Source organism: Coregonus clupeaformis, chromosome 6, assembly GCF_020615455.1.
Source record: "Coregonus clupeaformis isolate EN_2021a chromosome 6, ASM2061545v1, whole genome shotgun sequence".
NCBI classification, from domain to species: Eukaryota; Metazoa; Chordata; class Actinopteri; order Salmoniformes; family Salmonidae; genus Coregonus; species Coregonus clupeaformis.
In genome coordinates, this window is record NC_059197.1 from 15,869,221 (window position 1) to 15,879,684 (window position 10,464).

The following is a 10,464-nucleotide window of genomic DNA, read 5'->3' on the forward strand; positions in this document are numbered from 1 at the left end:
ACCCGGACTATTTAACTAACTATTTTGCAGTCTTATGGCTTGAGGGTAGAAGCTGTTCGGGATCCTGTTGGTTCCAGACTTGATGCATCGGCTCCGCTTGCCGTGTGGTAGCAGAGAGAACAGTCTATGACTTGGGTGGCTGGAGACAATTTTTAGGGCCTTCCTCTGACACCGCCTGGTATAGAGGTCCTGGATGGCAGGGAGCTCGGCCCCAGTGTGTGTACTGGGCCGTACATACTACCCTCTGTAGCAGTTGCCATATCAAGCGTTGATGCAGAAAGTCAAGATGCTCTCAATGGTACAGGGTTAAGGTTTAGGGTTAAGTGCCTTGCTCAAGGGCACATCGATGATCGCAATAACCCTGGCTTAACTATCACCAAATACAAAGATGTTCATTAAATGCACAGCACATGTTCATTAAATGTTCTCTATGTAGGTGATTTAGCAGTATACAGGTTGGGGGAGATAGAACGATTGAGAAAGAACTATGGTGGGAACCAGAGTAGTTGGCAGAGTGCAGAGAATAGCCAGGTTTTTGTTTCATTTGTGTGTTGAGATGAAGCTCTGACTGACATGCTGTGATCTGCCCTCCCTTTGTTTCCCATGGGAAAGCTCCCCGCTCCCAAACAGCTAGAAAAAAAGTTCCTTCATGACGCGGGCAGGAGAGGAGGAGCAGCCAAATCCTGGAGGACGGGTGGGCACACAGCCAGTTCCCTGAGTCCTGGAGAAGAGCCTTAATTCTGGGAAAACTTTAATGCTCTGTAAGGGAGGCAGATGCAGACAGAATTCAAAGACATTGGATTTCATCCACTCTCGAAGTCCAATAAAACTTATCTAGATGAATAAAGGATACATAAAAAGAGACACACTTAATTTTACAGTAATAGTATTAGCCCAGAGGGTTCTGGCCTCAGGCAACTTGCTGTGTCTAATGAAATTCTAATCACATTCACACCGATTGGCTCTGTAGAACAGCACTGACATAGTCCTCCTCAGAGCCCTCGAGGTCCAGTTGCCTAGATTTCAGGTGATTAGAGAGAAACTGGTCCATCATGGCACTCGCGCCTACTACACTCTTTGGATTAGTGGAGAGTGTTGGCATGACCTACGTGGTTAGAATTTGTAACTGGTGACTGCATAATTTTATTTGGAGCAGGTCTATAGAAATACAATCAAACAAAGTTGATCAAAACGTGTTGTTGTTTCATTATATTTAAATATCTCATCATGCAAAGAAGTATGAAAACATGATTTGTATTGCCATAGACAGTCTCTCCTGTCTCTTCCTGTCCTGTTTTGGAGACCCTGCTCCCCATATTTGGGGACGATTGTTGTAACATATTTTCGTATTACTGTTATTTTGTCCTCTTGTTCCAACTTTTTTTGTGAGAATGTACTGCCATCTACTGGTACAATAAGGTCAGTGAGTGACAGAAGAGCGAAAGAGAGAGAGAGAGCGAGCGAGAGAGAGAGCAAGAGCGAGTTCCATTTCCCTTCCGGTCAATTCAATGTATGAATTCTAAAGTGGCCTTTATTTTCTATGTTAAAAAATACATTTTTTTAGGAGGTCTGTTAAAAGATTGATGTAGTTGGCAATGAAGACACTCAACAAGGACAGGAAGTGACTCTGTTAGGAGATTGAGACACAGGAACTGGACACAATTGGAGGAAGGGAAAGAATGTTGGTAACATTAATTCATCCCCTGATATTTACAGTACTTTATAATGTATCCACATACTGGTAACGTCATTGTATCAATATTTATTCATGCATTTCTGCATATCCCCTCTGTTCTTATTATATTAATGTGTATCAATCCTCAAATGTCAAGCAACGTTTAAGAAACAAGATCTTTATCACATTAGTACACAGATAAAATGGTTGTATAAATGTGATAAATTGCAAGGGAAACAGCTATTGCACAAACAGCTGATCTGGCAACGAACCAATGCAAATTGACGTGCTATTTAAGTTGCACATTCTCCTGCCTGCTAAAAAACTTGTACTAGTCACAGTTCCAACATATTCTCCCTGTTCTCAGGGTATGGGTCACCCAGTACAGATCTTATGTAAAGGCCCGATTTGTGTCTTTGTTCACAGACACGTCACTATGAGAACAACGTTATATTTCACAGGCGACAAGGAGAGGGCCTCCTGTGCAGCCAGATTCTCTTCATCGGTCATTCCAAAACATAGTGTAAAAGTAGGGGTGTGCATCTGAAATGGCATCCTATTCCTTATATAGCGCACTACTTTTGGCCAGAGCCCATGAGGGATAGGTGCCATTTCGGACACAACCTGAGTCTATTTTAGGCTGCTGAGTTCCTCCACCGGCTGACCAAAGATCACCTGACAAAGTGAGGTTAGAAACACACCTCTGACCCACAGAGGCAGCTGTCCGGTCAGATATCAGGGGCTAGCTAGGCCAGTTACCTCTTCAGCCATATACTCTCAATAACACTTACCACTGATGCACAATAGTACTAAATCAACAGTAATCACTCAGAAAGTACTAAGTAGCACTCAGCAGCCTAAAGTCCATTGAGTGAGACTGAGAACAATAAAATCAACACACTACAGATGGCAAAATAAAGAAAAAGAGAGAAAGACTGAGAGACCAGGTTCCAAATGAAGTGATAGAGAAAAGGTGTTGTAGCAAGTTGTTTCTACCCGCCCACTCTCCCTACTCCCCTTCCTCTCTCTCCCATTCCCTCTCTGACTGTGACCTTTTCCCCCTCTTTCCCGCTTTTTTCCATGAGGCGTCAATGTTATTATGTTTCAGGAGGCGTGGCCGTTGAGCATGTGACTTGCACTGCCCAACACATAACTTACAATAGTTTTTCAAGGCTGCGGGAAAAAAGCCCTCTCCACTATGCCCTCAAATACACACAAGCACCAGTGGCGACCCGTCATTCAGGGCACACATTTTTAGCTAAAAATAATAATATATATAATATACATATATATCTTTTTTGGGATTGCCTGTTTTGCATGTTATTTTGGCATTAATACGTGTCACATATCAGTTCGCAAACAATGTACAAATATATCATTGAGTTAATAAAGCCACATGCAAACATGGTCTCTTTTTTGCTTTCTTGAGTAAGGAAGCTCCAAAATGCAGGTGTTTCAGCCTAGCTCAGTGGTTTCTGTGGTGGTGGGGCAGCCAGCGGAAAATACGGAGTGTAGGTGTTGGTAATGTTCTCTAGTTGCGCTGTGATTAGCTCAGTGTTCTGTCACTCGTGGGGACAGTTTGTCACCGCCAAGTCTAAGGGTAGAGCTCGAAAATTCAAGCCCCTTGGGTGCTGCCATAGAGTTACATTAGAAGTGCCCATCCAAGAAGGCTCAAGGTCATTGGCCACAGATAAAATGACATCAAATCACGTTATATCTACAGTAGCTTTGATTGGACTGATCATGTCAACATCATACTTTCAAAATCTTAGCTATGAATCAAGTCGTCAATCTACTGGCAAATCCTTTTTAATCCTTGTCATATGAAGAGAAATAATGAAGAGATATAGATAAAACATATCGGTGCTCATCCGCCATTGAACATAAACATTACACAACATGTTGGAAATCGCAAATTCAACAATGAGTGGTTTGGAAGGAATCAGTGGCTAACAACAAGCATTGCAAAGCAATCACTAGTCTGCTATTCAGTGGAGTGGCTGTGTGGTCCCAAATCTGGGATTAAGAGTCTCTTTTCCAAGTTTAAAATGATAAACATTCAACATTGGCTATGCTGTCAATCCAGCATGATTTCTGTCGCGCTCAAAACAACTGTTAACTCGGAACTGCGAAAACTTGACTTCAGTGAGTTCAAGACAACTTGAGAACTCGGGGAAAAAACGAGCTCCGACTGGGAAAATACGTTTTGAACGGTCATCCAACTTGGAATTGTAAATCCGGAACTTGAAGATCAATGACGTCATCATGATTCAACCTTGTTTTTTTCAGTTCCCAGTTGTCTTGAAAGCACCATAAATCCAGAGAATGACAGACTTTGTTGACAAAGTTTGTCCACGAGGGACCGCCACGCCACCTTCCTGTTCAACTGAGCACAGCACAACAAGGTTAGTCCAAAAATGTAATGTATGCTGCTGCATAAATGATGTAATATGCCAGGGAGATATGTATACTGTCGCTAAAAAAGTAATACTAAGTGTATGTTGTGTAGTAAGCTGTTAGTAGCCCATGTGCCTCACCCTAATAATATGGTCTATTTACCCCTCTTAATTTCGCCTACTGTTCTGACTTGGTGGTGTACATGTAGCCTATAACCTGTTTTAGAGAAATGTAATCATTGAATATTGTAAGAGCTTTCATTGTCTGCTTATATGCCCCCTTTATTTATCCTATGGTTCTGACTTGGTATACAGGGAGAACACTGTAAGAACGGCCCATGTTCTGAATTCTGTCGCTGTACATTTCAAAAGTGGTAAACAAATAGTTATATTGACTACGTCCGTCCTAGCTTGCTCATTAATGTCTTAATCGAAATTACGGATTGCCTCTTATCCGCTTGTCGTCCCCTTATGCCATAGTTTGTACATCTCAATTGTCATTAGAAACCACATTTGTTTAAGCAAGTCAGCCATATCAGCTATGTTTTTTTTTTAAAGGCAGTAAATGAGGCTGAATGAACTGTTTTGCTGCCAGACAAGGTTCCGCTGATAGCCAGGTGTAGCAGTGGTAAGGTGTTGGGACTGCTGTTGGGACTCTGCTGTTGGGACAGCTTTATGTAGGTCCTAACAGTTTGTGGGCACCGTTTGTCACCGTAATAGTGCAATTAATGTATTGTTTAGTGTTGTGTTGTGTAGTGGCTTTGCTGGCATGCATCCCACATTTCTTTGCCCCACCAAGATTTACATGCTAAAATCGCCACTGACAAGCACACTTAATCCTGTCCGTCAAGGACAGGAAATAATAACGGCTTTATGGAAGAGTTCCTGTCCCAAATAAATAATCCCGACCCATTTGGAAATAAAACTAGATTAGATTTAGATCTCCACAGTAGCCTTTTCTGTTTGTAAAATGTTCCATATTTTATGGATTAGAAAAAACAAGGACGTTCCTCCTTTACCCTTCTAAGATTGATCTACTCATGAGAGAGAATTTGTCAACATTTGTAATGTCATCATGACCTAATGGCATGAAAATACAGATGTTGAGTCACCTGTTAACAATTCAAATCCTTTAGATTGCAGGGCCTCTGACAAGAAACACTGTCTTTTTTTACTTGGTGAATCACAAGACACTTCAAAACACTTTAGGTGGGTCACGGTGCAAAAATGTGTGAGAAGTGAATCACTGAATGAGAACAAGGGTCATGTATGTATAGTTACAGCACAGTGCAACAAAGAAGAACTTGGAAGATTTACAGTCAGCTTTACAGTCAGATAGTCGGCACATCTGTTTTGATGGCTAGTGTGGGTCGGGGGACCTGCTCTTACCCTACATTGTAATCATAGGCTACCTACTACCTCAATCTCTCATCTCTGATCTCCATCTCTGTAAAGCCAACAGCCTCCTGCTATGCTCATGTCCTAATCAGTCCGGGCCCTTAATGTTTAACCTGAGTATTAAGGGTTCAAGTCAATGATAAACCAGCAAGTTCATGATTGCAGCTTTTTTTTTTTTACACCACACCAGACAACACCATGTATGCTGGCTGCTGGTATATTTCCACATGATGAGGGGGGGGGGGATTTCTAGACAGCTATAATGTATTTTTCTAGTACTGTGCTGTTATTTAGGACAGTTTTCCCATGTGAAATTTTAGCTGTATGTGTAGCATATGTGTACGATGATTGAGAATTGCCCATGACATGTTTTAAAGAGATTGAACAGGATCTTACGCACTTACAAATTCGTAACATAATTCTTGGGGTATTTTTGCACCTTTTTTTTTTTTTGCAGGACGTAACATATCCTACGAAATGGATGACGTTGTACACAATTTTCAGGGCTTGTGAGTGCTACTTTTCAAACTACTGGATGAAATTATACAAAACCTTTGTAGCATCACTTTAAGTATATGATCTACTATGTTTTATATTAGCTTGTATGACATTACTGCCTTCAGGCAGCTGACTGATCCAGACGTTATTTATGTCTTATTTATGAATGGTTCCTAAGAAATTAATAATTATCCAAAATGTCAGGTTAGTGCTTAAATCAGGTAGCTAAGTGTGCTTGTGTCAGTAACACACACTCCAACATGTTTCTAATACAATGTATTGTAAAGATAAATAAATTAAATTAATAATTCATGAACGTGTCAATGCAGTTTGGATCAACTAGAATTAGTCATGTGGCTTTGGGTTCAACACATTTTACAAACAATTCTACACCAAGTTTCAAAGTTCATCATAATATTATGCCACATTTATGATGGATCTGCAGTCACACTTAATCTATATAACATGTTTCTACCTGTGTTAAGAACGCTATCTAGGACTGATGATTGTGGTCTGTTTTAAACTGGATCTTCAGTACTGTGTGTCATGTGTCAGTGTGGCATGGATCTGGTGTAAAATAAACTGGGCTTCAGTACTTCACAACTGATATTGGTCTGTTGTTAACCAAACTGGAGCTTCAGGAGTGTGCTGGTCATTTGTGTGTCACAGCTGACATTGTTGACAAAGCAGGACATCTGGAGATCTACAGTAACTCCTCCCTCCCTCCTTCTCCCAGACTACTAGAATCTTCTGGAGGTCCTGGAGTCCCGTGGAGGCAGTTACCACAGCTGAGAAAGCTTAGACAGGGGGTTTGTGGTCTTACAGCTCTAAGGGATTGGGTCACTATCCCCATGACTGGGGTGTGCTACTGACATCACAAACAACCTCAAACTCCCCATGCAACAATCAATGTCATATTTCAAGAAAACTTAATTGGCACACTGTTTTGGGCTGTCTTCTCTAGATCGTACCACCCCATGCCAGTTTTCCTTTTATATGCCTATTGCTCCTGATTCTAAAGCCTTGTTCACATTGGAAGGTTGAAGTGACTCAAGTCCAAATTTTTTGCATATCCGATTCGATTTTTGCATATCATGCAGTCTGAACAGCCAAAAAGCTAATGGAATAGGATATTTCAAACCACCTTCGTAGGTGGTTTGAAGTCAGACACAAATCTGATTCCTGGCCATGCGACTTGTGTCTGAACGATGAAATCAGATTAAAATTTGCCCTCAAGTGGTTTTTAGACTGCTATTTGGCATGTCTTGTTGCTTGCGAGCTACTCTGTTGACAGTTTGACAAGAATAGGAAGTAGCTAACTACCAGCTTGTTAATTGTTACAAACAAATTAGTGAATGTTCTAGAAAGCTAAACAGCTACCTACCTAGCTAGTTGACTGCTGAAGAAAATAAAAAAAACTTAAATGTGAGAAGAAAAAAAACTTAAATTACTTACTTTTTTTTGTTTTTTAAAGCCTTTATTCAAACTATAAATGCACAAACAATACATACATGAAACAGACCATAAAAAAGATTAAAGACTGCATTAATTTAAATTAGATATATTCAACATTTAAATTATGTATACTGCATTGATTGGAGCTTCTCTTTTACATTGCAATGGTTGGAGGATACCAAAACCCTTTCAATCACTTTGGGAAGACACTTGTCGAATACTGTCAGAACCAGTTTTGGGGAAGCTATTCTGTAATGATAGTTTACCAAGCTAGCAATTTCTTAACACTGTTAAGTTAAGCTACACTAAAGGGTGACCCCTTGTTTACTTAACTGAAGTAACTTTGAAAACTACATTGTGAAAAATTAGACTATAAATTGCAAGAAATTATCACTTTGGGGTCATATGTTAACAGAATGTGTAATTTAGCCTATTAAACACAAAAACAATGTTTCAATTGAGAATTAGGCAGGTCTGATCCCGAAAAAGAAAGGACATGATTGCCTACTTCACCCATATAGGTTTAGTAGATAGCTACACCACTACATGGCAAAAAAAAATATTAACTAAAGAAAACACTACCTAGATTTGAATTAAGTTACCACCAAACTAATGCAAAATGTAGTTAAATTACTAGTTGAACTACATGTAGTTTACTATTCCCCAACACTGGTGAGAACCCAGCACTTGGATGCATTCACCTGCTCTAGATCTAATCAGGAAATGCTTTACTAAACCCACCAACCAACCCGGTTACTGAAGACAACAGCCTTACGGCTTTACTAACAGGATAAATAAAATAAAATAAAATTCACAGATGCACAAGAGTTTCAAGTTTTAGCCATGAGAGACAAAAGTCACTGACTGACAAGAACAGGCCATAGACCGAGAGAGAAAGAGAGACCTTTGGCATCAGCATTGACTTTAGACAGAAAACGTATTGCCAAGATTGATTAACAGCAGGCCTGTATCCATTACCAAGGTCAACAGACAAAATACAAAAAGTAGACCATTAATACTATTCCATTTGGCCCTTCAACATTCTGCTGACTTGAAAATAATTCCTTTGTTTCCCCAATTAAATATTTACTATCAAATGTCTGCATATAATAGTAAGCCTTCAAAGGCTTGCCAGTCATGTATTATGTCACAATCAATGAAGATCCCATGCTACAAATGGCAACTGTGAAGATTACTTATTTTCAGAAGATTTTGTATAGCTCTCCCCTATAGGTTATTTCTTACACTTAGAAACACCACTTTAGAGTTGAGCAGCACAACACAGGAGAGAAAAGTGGTGTGTGCTGAACATGGGTTTCAGACCGTCATTAATACGGATGGCAACCGCCTTTTAGGCATACGGATGGCAACCGCCTTTTAGGCATACGGATGACAACCGCCTTTTAGGCTTTTTCTGTGTTTTCAAATAAGTCCTAGGGCACACTATAATTCACACTTTCACCGTCTCACCACTTCTGAAGGAGCACAGACTACACCCTAGCCTCCTGTAGCTCAGTTGGTAGAGCATGCCGCTTGCAACGCCAGGGTTGTGGGTTCGATTTCCACGGGGGGCCAGTATGAAAAGTCGCTCTGGATAAGAGCGTCTGCTAAATGACTAAAATGTAAAATGTACAATAAGAGATTGTGTCATTCATTCATATATAGGTCTTCACATTAAACGAGAGAAAACAATGTACAGAGAAAAAAAATAATCAAAATGAAACAGCAGTAAAAAACATACTATGCCCCCTGATATGTTCATATACTGGTATATTAATAGGTATTTATAATATATTGTGTATATACACACACACACACACACACACACACACTAATAGTCTATACAGATTTTCTTTACAGGTAAAAAATATGCATATTATGAGAACCAAAACAGGTCAGGCCATGGGTCGCTATAGTTTGAGAGTGAGATGAGACAGTGGAGGCTACAGGCCGTCTATGCCCTCCTGGGCATGAGTGATGCAGGAAGTGTGGAAAGAAAAGCGCGTTGAAGAGCTGGGGCAGCGAGTGAGTGAGGGTTAAGATCTGGGGAGATCTTGGGTAGCAGAAAACATGGAGAGGGCACTACACTACCCTCCATCCCTGGGGGAGGGTTCCAGCAGGCCTTCTGCAGCAGGAGGTCCAATCTTATCAGCACAGTCATTCACTTACAACAGTGGTGTTAAACACCAGATCCAGCCCGCGAGCGCATTCAGTCTGACCCGCAGGTGGTTTTACTATTTTTTAAATAAAAAAGCTATAAAAAAATAAATAAATAAAAACTTAAAGGGAAAACAATCTCAATTGATATTGAAATGACCAAAACAAATCGAAACTGTGTAGAAAGGATAATGGAGCTACATTTATAGTCACCTCACTCTGTCCAGCTTTCTAACAGGCAATCGAAATGAAAGCTAGACAGTCAGGGAGCATCGAAAATTACAAAAGCGATGGAAAGAGGACAATTTGACAGGAAATATAATAATTGTAAGTGCAGCCATCCGGACCTCGGCGAAGACCGAATGTGGCCCGCGTGGCAACATGAGTTTGACTCCCCTGGCTCGCGTGCGCACACAGATCTACCTGTACATACAGTACACACACTGTACATACATATACACGTGGCCATACACACCTCTCAACCCTTCATGTCCCTCTCTGAACCACTGAATATAAAGCGCAGCGTTGGGACGAACCCTCCTTCATCCTCTCACTCAGTCCTTAGTAGGGTTGCAAAATTCCAGGAACTTTCAAAACATTTCCTGGTTTCACAAAAATCCTGGTAGGAGGATTCTGGATTTCCTACTTATTCCCTCCTGATTCCGGGAATCGTCCAACCTGGATTTCCGGAAAAACTGGGAATTTATTCAAAGTTCCTGGAATTTTGCAAGCTTAGTCCTTACAGTAAAGTCTGGAGTTGCATGGTTTCTCCGTAGTGTGGCGAAACAACCACTTCCAAGATAGATAGCACATCAACATTTCACCACCACTAGGCCAATTATCTACAGCGAACAAGTCTCTATTGCAGGAAGAATGTAGAACTAT